The 16,601-nt window shown below is 31.3% G+C and overlaps 1 long non-coding RNA gene across 1 annotated transcript; it reads left to right on the forward strand.

Annotated features, from left to right (window-relative positions):
• The first annotated feature begins 296 nt into the window (after positions 1-296).
• On the forward strand, positions 297-11,902 carry LOC137776450 (uncharacterized). Its single transcript, XR_011076220.1, has 3 exons — positions 297-374; positions 10,865-10,943; positions 11,784-11,902. It is a non-coding gene; the product is annotated as an uncharacterized lncRNA (long non-coding RNA).
• The last annotated feature ends 4,699 nt before the right edge of the window (positions 11,903-16,601 follow it).

A 16,601-nucleotide genomic window follows, 5' to 3' on the forward strand; every position in this document is an offset into this window, starting at 1 on the left:
AAAATCGTATATATTTATAGTGTTTTACCAACTTAGTAAAAACTACATTTTATTCAATTGTGCTGTACATATCTGGGGCATTTTTGTGCGGTACATATCTGGGACAGTTTTGGCTTATAAATGTAGTGTGTTGAATAAGCACAAAAAGAGTAACAGTGTTGTTTTAAATGACACACGTAATAGGCAGAACATCAAAATAGTTGTTAAACTTCAATCCCAGTGTTCACAGGTCACTTGTCACAAGCTACAAGGTCATGGTTCTTTCGGACCCAAAAAAACAGCCTGAAATGTGGTCATATTTTCAGATGTTTCTCCAATAGTCATCTCTTTGGGCAACAGATTTTCTGAGGCTGTCCAAAAGGAAATTATCATTGGTAAGTGCTCTTCCCTGCAATTAATTTCAGATGTCTATGGGAAAATTCTGATTGACAAAATGATTATGGGTGGGTGGATGAACAAAATGCATGTTACTGGTCTTGTCCTATGGATTTTTGTACATTTATAGAATCAAAATTAAATGATGCTTACAAAATAGAGGAGTTTTAGTCATTTTCCTTTCAATGCAAAACACAAGTAAAATGTAAATTCTTCAGCATTTTAATAGGTTGCAACACTGATTTGAAACAGATCGCAGATTTGGAACTGCATGAAGCCAACAAAGCAAAGGTTCCCATCCCCTCCACACACACCCTGCAGAAATTTCCACTGTTCATTTATATTTTACCCATAAGGTTCACCATATTACGAATAGTTACTTACAAAAATATATATTTAAAATTGCCATATTTTTATAGAATATTAAAAATAGCCAATAAGATTAAAGTAGACTTTCTGTGTATAATCTTATTTAACAAGTTAAAAAAAATTACTGAGTATCTTTAATATGTGAGTGTTTATATAATTTTTCATTATAATTACTTAAATGAAAACATACAGTCCATTGGCTAAATATAAAAGTAAAATGAATTAGAAAACCCTCAACTGCATAAATTTCAATATGCACCTGAATAAAAACTAACTAGATAATTTAAGGTTAACTTATATGAGATATTGTTCTGAATTTGGAGGAGTAGATGTGAAATGTCCTTGTTTCTTTGTGATGATAGGATACACTTAATCTTTAAAATTTTTTGATTGAATTTTTATTGAGCTAATTTATAGATTCACATATGATTGTTAAAACATAAGAGATTTTGTGTACAGTTTCCTTCGATGATAACATCTTGCAAAACCAGGATATTGACATTGCTGCCATCCACTGACCTTATTCAAAATTCCCATGTTTAATTGTACTCCAAGTTGTGTGTGTGTGTGTGTGTGTGTGTGTGTGTGGTGTGCGTATGTGTATTTAGTTCAAAACAATTGTATCAAGTGTAAACGTTTTTATATCCACCGCCACAGTCAAGATATAGAATATTTCCATCCCACCCCCTACTTCCTGTTCCATACCTAACGCCTGGCAACCACTAATCTGTTCTCCATTTAATATTTTTTCATTTTAAAATGTTGTATAAATAGAATCTTACAGTATGCAACCTTTCTGGATTAGCTTAGCTTATTTCACTCAGCAAAATTCACAGGAGTTTCATCAAAGTTGTTATGTTATCAATAGCCCTTTCTTTTTTATTATTGAATTGTATTCCATGAAATCAATATATTATGGTTTGATAAGCCATTCACCAGTTGAAGGGCATCTACTGTTTTTAATTTAAAAAAATTTTTTAATGCACTTATGACCATTAATGCACAGGCTATGCTCTTTAATGCTTACGTTTTGAATAAATATGTTTTCTTTTCTCTGAGATAAAATGCCCAGGGGCATAACTGCTAGGTCCTATAGTAATTGCATACGGTAATTTATAAGAAACAAAAAGAAACTGCCAAACTATTTCCAAAGTGGCTATACATTTAACATTTCACCAGCAATGTATGAGTTATCCAGTTTTTTGCATCCTCATCATCATTTAGGGTTGTCACTATTTTTTTGTATTATAGCCATTGTGATAGAAATGTTGTGACCTAAAAATATGACTAATTGTGTGTTGATCTTGTATTCTGCAACCTCTCTGAACACATTTATTATTATCTAAGAGTTTGCTTATAGGTTCCTTGGGATTTTCTATGCTGAAAGTTGTATCATCTGTAAATTAGGGCAATTTTATTTCCTCCTTTCTAAACTTTAATGACTTTTAATTTTCTTTCTTGCCTTATTGTAATGCCTTAATCACTCATATGTGATATTTTATATCTGAGTCTATGGCTATAATGTATAGGGTTAAAAAATAAGCATTTTAAATGCACTGTTCCCATGGTTTCCATTAAAGTAGATTCAATAGAGGTAGATGATATGTATATTTTAATTATAAAAGTAACACATTTTTTAAAATATAAAATTCAGAAAAACCCGGGAAAAAGAAAATATAAAATCTCTGTATTCCTACTATCAAGATTTAACCAATGTTAGTCTTTAATTATATATTGATATTGAAACATAATATCCAAAAAGATCATTTTTAAAACTAGTGAAATGATAAAATTGGGCATTCTTCAGAAGTTGGTTACTATTTTTATTTTCTGCTTTGTGAATTGTCTGTCCTTATCCTTTGTCAAATTTTAAAGTAAAGGCCTACTGTTTGAGAAGAAGTTTTAAAATTGGTCTCTCCTATAACACACAGATTATCGAAAGGAAAACTATTCAAAGGGAACCAAATCCAGAAGCTTCACCTACTCTGAAGTTACTTTAGAGTGACCTGAGCTACTCTTAGAAACAATCCTTTCTCTTTGTATCCTAGAAATCTTTTAACACTGCTAACCACCTCTATATTTTCCTGGTTAAGGCACATGCCACCAGGCAGGAATATACCACATTCTCTTCATAAAGAGAAGTACAACCAGAAATGGATATTTAGTGCATTTTTTTCATATCAAATATTAAGAACAAATATGCATTTATTGCTTACAATATGGGATGTTATTTATTTCATTAGTTTTAATATTAGCCACTTAAAGCAAGAGAGTTGTAATTTTTAAAATATTGCTAGCTACTCATAGCTCTATAATAAAAATTAAATTTGTACAATAGATTATAATCTTTATCCAGAAATAAAAATATAATAAACACAGGAAAAAGTACAGCTAGACACATCATAGTCAAACTTTGGTGATGCTGAAAAACTGATGGAAATCGAAGATAAAAACACCATACTGAATGTAGCCAGAAAAAAAATCAAATTAGAATACAGGAGTAAAGTGACAGATATAACAATTAACTTCTCTATATCTTTTAACAATATTGAAAGAGGGGTTACAGGATAAGATATACAAAAATGGCAGCAGTTTGGAGAAAACATTGAGGAATTTTATGAACTAGAATTTTTTTAATGACTGGATCTATGTCCCCATAACCTCACCCCCACCCCGCAAAAGTATTTGCTTTATTTAATTTAATTGGATAGTATGTTAGAGTAAACATTCAATCTCAGTTTCTTTAAACTATAACTTAGTTACCTTGAATAGCTTTTTTAAACTCTATGAAACATTTTTAATTTGCTAAGAGAATTTGTAGAAGTTTAAATGGGCTAATGTACATATATTGCCCACCATAGTTTCTGATTATCATTAAAGTGTAACATATAAATTCAGTTTTCTAATCAAATAATTTCTAATTTGTTATACTTGTTTATTTAAAATTTTATATGCCCCTAATTTGTGCTATATTTTAGATGGATGGATAGCAAACAGATACAGTATACCTATACAGTTAACACTGCTATATTAACACAGGGGAAAAGTGCCTACGTACCAAATTTAAATGTTATATGGTATGAGATATTATATCAGCATCATAGAATCAGTTCTTATTAAGCGTAAAAAAACAATCACTCTATCTAGCTGACAGTGCCAGGCTAGATTCAATATTCTAAAACAAATAGAGATCTGAAAGTAATGGGAGCAATTTTGCCAGATCTACTATTGACTATACCTACCTGAAATCACTGTGCCACAAGAATAAACAAATATGAAGAGTATCTCTAGAAAAAGTACCAAAAAAAAAAATTTAATGAGACAAAGGAAAAATCATGGTTTGAATATGTCTCCAAATATATCTTCAGATAACTTTTATGGTTCAAATTATATGTCTTAAAACATAAAATTAAAGGATTCATCTAACAAATATCCATGAGTGGGATCTATTCTTAAACCTCTGAATGTTTTAGCTTAATTATGTCTGCTATTAAAATGACTATATTCTAAATGAGAAAATCAAACCCACTACATATATGTACAATTTGCCTTTCAATTCTGAAAAAGTTCTTCACTAAAAATAATTAGGTGGAAAATTATCCCCCAAGTGTAAAGCTTAAGTAGGTATCACATAGAAGCTTTTGCTATATGATCCTTTTGCTATTTTCCCCTTAGCAAGCAGATAAAGAATTGGGTCTTAAAGTGTATGAAAACAAGGAGAAATGAATGACTAAAATTACTGGTGATTTTCTGCAATCATAGAAAGGCAAACGATAATAACAATTCAACTCTTACTTTCTCTTTCAATAAATGTATTATGTATACTGGTGTGCAATAGGTGTGCAATCTGTTTTCTTTTTTCCATTTATGCAAATTTCCTCCTGTAAGGCAAATTCTTCAAGTATTAATACTTCTGCTTTTACACAACTCTATTTGGCCCTTATTAATATATAGTTACAGCTTTATCTTTTTTCCTTCCTTCCTCTCTCCCTCCCTCCCTCCTTTCTTCCTTTCTTTCTTTCTTTTTTTAGCTTGTACAGAATTGTGAAAATTATCTCTACCTTTTCAGCTTCTGCTTTAGATAAAGGAATAGTTAAGGTAAGTGCAAGTGAGAAATTTCCCAGACCTCTAAAATACCTTATATGTGAATATTTCCTGCCTTCTGCTGGCTTCACTACTCCTTCCATGTTTTCTAATTTAAAGAGAATGTTAATCCATTTGTTCGAAGTAGGAGACATTAATTCAACCACAGTTATTTGTGGGGAGTATCACTGTGCGATAAAAGTCATCTCTCATGTTTTTGCTTTCTCCATTCATGTTTACATAATAAGAAAGTCCATCATTTTAGTTAAGATAGGTTACCTTCTTATTTCCTGTCTTTGATTTTTTTCTCATACGGAGGTGCTACATCTTAATATAGGCAGCTGAGTTCAGTTAAGCTCTAGATATCATTCTTCATTGCTGGTTGGTTCCTCCTTTTACTCTAACATAGATTGAATTGAGCATGGGGCAATCTGAAGCTAAGATTTCTTTTCCCTTTTGTATTATCTTACCATTTACAACAGCAGTAAATGTCTACTATGCTTCATGGTAGACACTTACAATATGAAAACATTCTAGTTGCTTAGGAAATGCTACAACTGGTACAGTGACACCATGTCCTAAATTATGTGGTATGGTAGGGTACATTACCATAATAGACTGACTTTTGGGAGGGTTTGAAAATGAGCCTCATGAGAGATTATAATTAAATTTATTTAAATTTTGAGATAACTAAGGTGGTCATAAAAGTGGGTGACAGATTAGGCTACATCTAACAAATAAGGGACTCAGATCATTAATGATAATGATTGAAATCACATTGGGACTTCAGATATATGAATATTAATTTATTATGCTATATGTTTTCTGACTGAGGGGATTTGTTTATTTTAGAAATCAAAATTCTTTAGGCAAATTTAACAATAGGAAGTCATTCATATTGTTCGCATATAGGGCATATTTTTTCATTGCATTAAGCTATCACCCATATGAATTTTATGAAATTGTATAATGATGTGTGAGTAATGGAACAGGATACAATTTAGGAAATAGAATCAGACTGGATCTTTGACCTTGAAATAAATTAATGTCTTGTTCAAAGGGATCTGGACAGCAGCTAATGTGTCATGTACCCTGGTCCCAAGTGTCTACAAAGAAACAATGGTGTTTACAAAATAAAGAATCATATATGACTATAATAATTTTTCCTTGATGGTTAACTGATATTGTCCCCTGAATGGTAAACTCTATCCATGACTGACCATAGATTTAATCATTAAGCCAAATAGTTTAAGGAAAAAATTAAAATTGGGAGAAGAGGCAGAGAGGCTCTCATTCCTTTCTCCACACATCAACAATGCTTTTGCCTCTTTGCTGCTTTCTGAGGTAACTCATCCCCTCTCTTTTCCACCAAAAGGAGAAGAAAATACCAATCATGTCATATTGCAAATACTGATCCATAATTAACAATGGTCGGGATTGTTGTACGCAAAATTGTTATGCTTTTATGCACGACCTCCTCTTCAAATTCTAAAGTAGTCAGGGACTTTAGTTTAAAGCTGACTTTCCTCAGGAGGAGTTTGATTTTCCTAGAATTGATATTAAATGAATAATAGAATGGTAGGAGGCCCTATTTAATCCTTGAGCATAGGCCATAGGCTTTTTCTTTAGATATGCTTTGGTGCTGGAAACACTTAGAGTAAAGCTAATGACAAAACACATTGTTTTCTATTGTCCATTATTCCTCTGTGTATATGTGTCTATCTCATTTAGGCAGTTAACGTGGAGTAAAAGCCTAAAAAATACCAAACAATCAAAATCTCACCCATGTTCCTAAGAAGAATTTGCTCCTAAAAGGAATGACAATATTTCTATTGTTCTTCAACTTACATTTTTCTATGTGTACATCCATTCAACACTAAAATCAGCTAAATAATTCTTGGATTGTGTTTGCATCATCAGTTGCCAGAATATGGAGCAGATGTTTAGAATAAAATGATCATGATGGAATTTGAAATCAATGCACACACACTGATGTGAAAACTTGTTACATTTTGTGAAAACTTGTAAATATGAGATTGTTCTTGGATTGATCAAGAACTATAAAGAATTATAACTTTTTAAAACTAGCATATTCTTTTGTGTTAACCTTGTGAATGATTAGTATGCCATATGCTATGTAATTAATGAAGAGAACACTTAAATTATTATTTCTGCCTGGCCCAAAATATGCTTAGAAAATACGCTTACTCTTGGTATCAGATAGGTATTGTGTTTAGTGGCACAAAATGGAAAAAAATCCAAAATAATAGTGTCTTGAACAAGGAATCATTTATAAAACATGTTAATTTTATTAAATGTTTTATATACATTATGCCAAATTGTACCATTAATAATCCTCCTTTCCACTCTGTGCAGGCACACAGCTTCTTAGTGAACCATCTTTTTTGAAAGTTTTAAATGGTTAGTCCTGCATATCATCTGATCCCAATAAACTTGGTCACTGCTGATTGCCCTAGCAGTTGCTTTACATTGAGTCTAGAGTTTCCACTGTGAAAGATGAAAATTTTCTAGAGATCTCCTTTCAACATCATGCTTATAGCTAACAATACTGTACTGTACACTTAAAACTTCATTAAAAAGGTAGATGTCATGTTACATGTTTTTTATCAAAATTTTTTTAAAAAGTAAAAACAGAGTAACAGCACTTGTTTGGAATTTGAACAAATGATTTCACCTTCTAACTGAAGAAACTAAAAAACAAATACATAAGAAAACAAATGACTAAACAAAACAAAACGGTAAGTCATCCTTAAAAAGAAATAATAAAGAACAGAAATAGATGAAATAGACAGTAGAGACAATCAATAAATGAAAAAAGTTGCTTTTTGTAACAATCAGTAACATTGAAAAATCATTAGCAATTTAATCAAGAAAATTAGAAGACAGAGAGGGAAAGAAAACACAAATAAATGCTATTAAATGAAAAAAGGACATCCTTATGGGTTCAATAAAAAGTGGATGCCAATAGAAATAAAAGCAAAAATTAACAAATGGGACCTAATCAAACTTACAAGCTTTTGTACAGCAAAGGAAACCATAAACAAAACAAAAAGGCACTTACAGACTGGGAGAAAATATTTGCAAATGATGTGACTGACAAGGGCTTAATTTCCAAAATATACAAAAAGCTCATACAACTCAACAACAAACAACTCAATAAAAAATGAGCAGAAGACCTAAATAGACATTTCTCCAAAGAAGACATACAGATGGCCAACAGCACATGAAAAGATGCTCAACAGCACTAATTATTAGAGAAATGCAAATCAAAATTAAAGTAAGGTGCCACCTCACATTGGTCAGAATGGACATCATTTAAAAAATCTACAAATAACAAATCCTGGAGAGGGTGTAAAAAAAAGGGAACACTCCTACATTGTTGGTGAGAATGTAAATTGCTGCAGCCACTATGGGAAACAGTATGGAGGTTCCTCAAAAAACCAAAAATAGAGATGCCATGTGATCCAGCAATCCCACTCTTGGGCATATATCCAGACAAAACTATAATTCAAAAAGATGCATGCACCCCTATGTTCACTATTCACATTAGCCAAGACATAGAAACAACCTAAATGTCCATTTACAGATGAACGGATAAAGAAGATGTGGCACATATATACAGTAGAATACTACTCAGCCATAAAAAGAGTGAAATAATGCCATTTGCAGCAACATGGATGGACCTAGAGATTACCATACTAAGTGAAGTAAGTCAGAAAAAGACAAATACTATATGATATCACTTACATGTTGAATCTGAAATATGACACAAATGAACTTATCTATGAAACAGAAACAGACTCACAGACATAGAGAACAGACTTGTGGTGGCCAAGGGGGATGGAAGTGGGGGAGGGATGGATAGGGAGTTTGGGAGTAGCAGATGCAAAATATTATATATAGAATAGATAAACAACAAGGCCCTACTGTATAACACAAGGAACTATATTCAATATCCTGTGATAAACTACAATGAAAAGAATATGAAAAATAATGCATATATATGTATAACTGAATCACTTTTCTGTAGAGCATAAATTAACACAACATTGTAAATCAACTGCACTTCAATACAACAAATTTTTTTTAAAAGTGGATGCCATACACAAATGTAAACCAATAAACTTTATAACTGATGAAATTTTAAAATGTCTTTATAATACAATTTACTAAAGCTAATAATGAAGGGATAAATAGAAAATAAATATAATCTTACATGTATAAAAAACGGAATTCATAATTAAAAACTTTTTTACATACAAAATTCCAATGGTTTCACCAATGAATTCTTATAAATTCCTGAAATATACTATAAATTTATGGTATGTGTACATGTCTACATGAATTTTATTCTTCAGTAATAATAATGATAATGGTGAAAGTAAATCCTTGCTCTGCCATTTACTCTTCATTCATCTTAAATTTAGTTTCATGTGTTATGAGTGTGTTAATAGTAGTATTTCCCTTCTAACTCAGTTGTGAGGATAAGCTGAGATAATGAGTAAAGGACTTAACATAATTAAGTATTATTATTACTTTCATAAATATGATACCATTTCCTAGACAAAATTTTTTATGCTATGAGAGATTTAAAATAGATAAAAGAGGTTTAGGGTAAGATCTGAGATTGCCAAAAATGTTCCCTGTGTTCAGCGAGGCTTTAAACCATATAGCTCCTCCATAGTGGTCAATATTCAGTAATACTAGCTTCAGGAATGATGGTTTTAGTCAATACTGAACATGTTTACAATGTGCTTATTATGAGTAATGGAAACAGAAGTATAATATTGCATAATTAAATATCCATATGTATAAGATATTCAGAAGCCCAATGTTCAGTATGGGAATACTTGCCTAGCCAAATCTGATTGTGATTTAAAATCTAGTTGAAGAAAACTATATCAGATCTATCTGTGTATATACAGAGAACCTGGTTTCACCATGAAGATTAGATTTTATGTTAAAGCTATGATAACTTATATGAAACTTTGTGTATTCAGGAATTACTACTCATATTTGCTACTCCAAAACTCAAATTACTGTCGTTTATATTTTTTAGCCTATTTTTTGTGATTTATATTATCCCTCATTTCATATTATATTTTATTACTAACTTTATAAATGTGCATACAATAAACTAGAAAGTTGGTTATAATTTATTTTTTGCATGTAACAATGGCACTGTTTCTTCATGTTTATATGGCACTTCATACTTTAAAATGTCACTATGATCATTAATTAGTCATATAGTAAAATTCTTCTTAATTGGTTTTCACAAGATCTAATATTAAAATATCCTTCCCTTGAAATCTATGTATGAAAATGAGAAAATTCATTTCAGTCTCAAAATCTGGCATTTAAAACTTTTCATTTGATTAACAAAATCATTGTTATCAACTTTGTATGAGAATGTACAATATTAATGTACAAAATTATTAGCTGCCCTACTAGAGTTTATTTGGCACTCTAATAATTTACTGTCTTCGCATTTTAAAATACTTTATGAATTACTATTTTCTTCCCATGTAATTTTATTCCTTAATTTCTCTTTATTTTCTTGTCATGTAGGACTTCCCAGTTTCCCCAATTCTCCTAAAATCAAATTTGCTCAAGGACAAATTGGGAATTTTGTTTTTGAGAAATTCACTCCATTGTTAATTTCCCTTGATTTCCTAATATATTCTATGTATCAACTGTCCATTTTTCTAACATTCCCATTCCACATTCTCTGAATCTTTACAAGAATATGAAGTTAATAGGCATACCTGAACCCAGTGCTGAGAGAAACTTTTGTTAAACAAATATTAAACAAATATTTCTTTAAAATCTCTTTAACTCTTATATACCTAGGGAGAAAGATGGCCTTCTTTGGTTAAAAAATAATGTAAATTGAAAGAAAGTGCTTTAACACACATGAAGAGTATTTTTTCTCACGTATCTAAGAATTTTCATAAATAAATACACATTCATTTATTTCACCATGAGTTTTCATCTCCATTTGTATTTTATTCAGCAGGTGTGAGCACCCTACTGTGAAGGAATGCCGTGTTACAATGTAGGTCAAGATTTAACCAACTGTGAAAAACAAATAAACAGTAAGAACACATTTTGCAAAGCAATGAGCATTTGGACAAGAGCAATTCTAGTTTAAACAGATATATTTTATGAGTGGCTGACCTTTAACCTCATTTTATATCTAAAATTGACTTGCATGCTTCTACAGATATAAATAAGAAGATATTAATTGAATCTGATCTTTGCAGAGGTGATAGGTACATCCTCCAAAGGAAATCTGATCAGATCTCAGTTATTATTACAAATATCAAGGACTTCCCCTTCACTGTGGTTCTCTGAAGTGGGAATTGAATGATTCCTAGCTAAGGAGAAAAGTCATGGAATTCAGGTGAAGGGCTGAGCTGCAAATTAATTATATTTTAGTTCAATACTGATTATTAATCATGTCTTCTGTTGCTTTTATTAAGCTAGTGACTATAATTCAAATGAATACCAGTTGTTACTGTAGAGTAATATTTGATGATAGGACAGATCCATCTTAGATTCTGTACAAGAAAAAACAGATACTGGAAATAAAAATATCTCATTTTAATATCTCATAGCATAAACCTGTACTTAAGATCCAGTTGAATAATCAATTTAGTAAATAAGAACTCATATTACCTAATTTTATATATGTTAATTCAGTTCAATTCCAAAGAAGCTTAGGTTCACCAGACAGTTGCACTGATTTATTTTATTACAATCAGAATGCTATTAAAGACTGGTAATGACTAGAATTGTGGAAATGATTGGTAAGGATGTCATTATACTGGAATCCCAATGAAGGGCTTACTCTCAGAATGAGACCATTCTGCAAAATAATGGGTTGTTCTGTAAATTAGATAACTGCATAATTTTATTCTTTTGTCTATTTTTAGAACTATAAACATCATCATAAGTTCCTGCTGTGATCTTCTGGAGTGTACAATCTAAAATAAGTATACTTTACTGCTATTCTTCAATGCTAAACTACGTGGCCAAAAAGCAAATCAATTTGGAGTGGAAAATGGTCCATATGCATCCCAATAAAAGCAATTTTATCTACTTGTGTAACAGCTTATACATTCTCCTAATGATGAAATAAAGCATGTGAGGCAAGGTGGCATTTGAAATAGAGTTTATAACATGAATTATTGGGAGAATGTACAGTATTTTCTAGTAAGTACTTAACAGTGTCATCAACTAGAACTGCTAATTTATATTCAAGAAATGTATTATGTGTTTTCTATTCCATGTACAGTGCCAATATTTTTGTTTCATTATTAATTTCATTTTCTGTGGAACTTATGGGATTATTTTTTAAGCAACTGCTTTTTTTTTCTTCAAATATTATACATGGAAAAAATGCTATATGAAAAAAATGCTCTTGAAAGATTTAAAAGTGGAAGATATACATTCAAATGTTTCACTTGATCTGATAGTTGCCCATGACTAAATATCCATGCATGAATACACTAATACTTAATTACATATAGAAAGTAAAATTAACTATTATAGAAGCTCCATCTCTAAGTACAGGTGAACTGAATTTTCTAATAATGCATCCAGTTAGCTGATAACACATTTTGATAATGTATTATTGGGAGATGGGTATTTCTAGACCCTTAATAAATGTTTTTGTCTTAGAAGCCAACCACTCATCTATAATTCAGATCAAAGGAAAGCCACTGAAATATGGGGAACAAAGAAGAATTGCTGCTCAGCTCTACTTGGTATGGTTTAGAAACATGGTGGGTCACAGAACTCAAAATGAAAACGTTTCAAAAATGTGAAGAGAAAAAATGGTGGTTGGGTCTCAATGGACAGGGGTGTAAGTAAAGGAAATAACAACCTAGGAAAGAAAAGAGCTGGGGGCTGTGGATGATGACAGACTATGAGAAAGCATTTCTCTCATGCTCTTGTCTTCTGTTTAGTTTCACTGTTAATTCTATCAATTGTTTCCAAATCTTTACATATAGGGCATTACAGTTCTATTGCAAATATTTCTTTTTAAAAGTCAGTTCTAATGTTGAAGCTATAATGCAAATTTTTAATTTTTGGCACTATACTATAAAGCACAAGGAAGAGCTACTTATTTAAACAAAAAGAGAGTATTATTTCACTAGAGAGTAGTGCAATAAAGAGATTTTTTTCCTCTTCATAGCAACATCCAATGTTGTCAGACTAATTTCTAAACAGATGCACATTTTTACAAAATGTTGACAGGCATATTGTGCTCATAAATACTGTTATAAATATACTATAAGGTTTATTTTACAGCAGATACTAGTTTGCCAAGTTTGAGAAGGGGAAACACTAATTCGTAAATTTGGTATTTCCAGCTAGTCATTTCTCCCTGCCTTAGAGAACGTGGTGACATATACCTTGTCACTACCACTGCCTTTGTCACTGTTGTACCCCTTATGACAGAACAATCACATCCTAAAAATGCAAGGTCTAGCAAAAAGCCTCCTATCAACGCTCTGGATATCACAATATTCTGTGTGATATATTTACACAGGGACAAGAGTTTCTGCACATCCACTCTAAGGCAAATTCATCCAAAGTAGCCAGCACTCCTATGGAAATATGTCAAAAATAATAAGCCATATGAGGAATGAAGGCATTAGAAAACGATAAAACATTAAAACAGGCAGAAGAAAGAAATAGACATAGCAGAATACACATTAAAATGCATATTAAAAGCTTCAAAAGAAAGGGAGAAAGGGGATATTATTAAAAACATAAAGCAAGAACAAGTGAATATGACTAGATGTACATAATGTGTATGAAAAATATACAAACTCAACCTTGTTTTGTAGACAAAAGACATGTCTTTACAAAAAAATAAAAGTATGGGAAAACTTTATCAGGCAAATGCAAGCAATAAAAAAGCTAGAGTTATTACTATGATCACATGAGACAGAATTCACGTCCCCAAAGCATTAAGGATATAAAATATTTAAATTTTCAAATACCATAACTTACAATTAAATTATGAATACCCATGCACCATATAACAAAGTAGAAATACTGATATGGCAAGAAGAAATAGAAGAAATCTAGTAACAACAGGAAACATTAAAATATCATTCTTAGTCCAAGACAGGTCAAGTTTTGGAAAAAACGAATGTGTTTGAAGACGTAAGCAACATCATCAGTAAAGTAGATCTAATGGATCTACCAAATATATCAAAATTATACCTACATATAGAGAACATACCATCTTTTCAAGTTTATGAGGAACATAAATGCATATCATTATAATATCATATTACTATTCATTTAGCAATGCAAAATTCAATAAATTTAATAAATTGGGAACAAGACAAACACCATTATTTTATTATGATGTAATAACAAAATTAAAAAACTAATTATCTTTCTCCAGGACATTCAAACATTTAAAAACATATTACTAAACAGTTCTTTAATAAAAGTGGGAAACGACAACACATATATAAGGCATGCATCATTATTTCATATTCCAATTCTTTCCTTATATAGAGCTTACTTTGCTGCAGCCTGCCTTACTCATACTTTAAAACTCACTAAAAGCCAATTGATATAAATCTACCTCATGTTAGTAATAATGGTGCAAAATTCCACCGTATTGAAGTTCCACAATTTATTCAACTATTTCCTATTGATAGGTATTTATTTTCCTTTCAGGTTTCTATCTTGTAAAATTGATCTTAATGAAGCAAAACTCTGTGTATTTATATCTCCTTCTTAAAAAAAAAATCATTGCATGTGCTTTCCAAGGAAACGTCAAAATCCTTTGATTAATTCAAATAAGACCCTCACAACAACAATGCACTTGCTGACCTCTTTAGTTCTTCCAGCTGTTCCATATTTAATAACTGGTCTAACAAAACTTTCCTGTGAGCTGTTTCGTCAGTTAATAACCTTCCCCACACAAACCTAACTTCACTGGGACTCTCTGGATATGCATCTGCCTCTGCTCCTTTACGCTGACTTCCTTGAAGACAGACCAAGCTTTACACACAGCAACCCAGGCTCAGCCCTATGGCTAGAATCTGGTCAGCATCAATAAATTCCAAATGAAAGAAGGAGTGAACATTATTTGGGTACAGAAACGACAGAATTTTCAGGGTTTGTTTATGGTTTATAAGTCCAACTTGACACATCGTTTGAAAATGGACTATCCTGAGGATGCATCCTGTTCTTGGAATGTGCTACTCAAAGCATAACTCTGAAAATGACAGTGATCTGTTAATTCTTAATTATGGTGAATTGAGACTGTACAGAGATAGTCTTTTCAGATCAGAGTAGCTGACTTTTTTTTTTGGCTACGATTTTGAGAAACAGAAAGGGTTGTAATAGTCTGTGGAGGGTTACATAAGAGAGGACTCAAATAGAAAACAACAACAACATCGAAAGCAATATATATTAGTACTTATATATGTGTATAATATTTATATATTATAAAAATATATGTTTAATATACATAAATATGTGTAATATTTATATATTCTACAATATATGTCAAGACTCCATTATCTATCTCAAAATAAAATGTTTGACCCACCCTATATTTGGAGATAGTTCAATCATGATTGATGTAACAGGACTTCCACTGAATTTTATAAAGTGTAACCCACATGAGAGGATACATGCTTAATGAACTTAAGAAAATTAAAGTTAGAACTATTAACAGTAGTAGTAGTAGTAGTAGTAGTAGTATTTAGTTGGGAACAACAAGTTTCAAACCTATTTTTTTATTAATTATTTTGAAAATCTTCTCTCTATTGTTTTTTAGTATTCAGAATGGCTAAAATTCTCCTTTCAAATATTTGTTTAAGACTCAAACACTTTTGTCTTCGGACTCTCTCTGCATTCTTGAAAGTTATTAAGGATTCCAAGAGCTTTATGTTATATGGATAATATCTATAAATATTTGCCTTATTAGGAATTCAAACAAATTTGAAAACATTGTTTATAATTTGATTAAATTAATAATAATAATTCCATTTCCTGGTAACATAAAAAGTGTTATAGAAAAGTAACAACTTTTTTCCAAACAAAAAAGTAAAATTATAGTAAAATATGGCATTGTTTTAATTTTTAAAATTCTTTTTAATAGACAGTAGCTGAATTTTCCTCTGCTTAATAGTTGACAGATAAGATTTTAATCTTTACTTCTGCCTTTAGTGTGTTGTGATCTGTTGTTCTGATTGAAGTATGTGAAAAAATTTAGCTTCAGAAAGATAGTCAGCTGGAGAAGGAAAAAGTATTTTACTAACTTTTTCAGATCATTGTAGATATTTATTAATATTACACCAAAACGTGGCAGACCGTGGTTTCTAAAAGGGAATTAGAGTAAACAACCAATCCAGTTTGCCTGGGATTGTCATGGCGTTAGCACTGAAGTCTGTTTACTAGAAAAACCCTCAGTGCCAGGCAAACAAGAACAGTTGGTCACCTTAGGAGTTATAAATATCCAGGGAAGCTAGAAATAACTGTGTGGTACTGGATTAGAGTTGGAAGCATCACATTTACTTAGCTTAATATAGATCCAGATGCATAGATTCTGGGAAGGGCTAGAAGCAGTGACATCCTGATAACAACAAACATACCCAGAGCCCTGATACTGGTTTCTAACTACCATTCTCCAATAAAAGGAATCAGAGCTCTTTTGAGAAATGTCTGATTCTAAAACTGGGGCAGGGAAAATGTAAAATGACACCGGGCAT

Source organism: Eschrichtius robustus, chromosome 14 (genome assembly GCF_028021215.1).
Source record: "Eschrichtius robustus isolate mEscRob2 chromosome 14, mEscRob2.pri, whole genome shotgun sequence".
Taxonomy (NCBI): Eukaryota; Metazoa; Chordata; class Mammalia; order Artiodactyla; family Eschrichtiidae; genus Eschrichtius; species Eschrichtius robustus.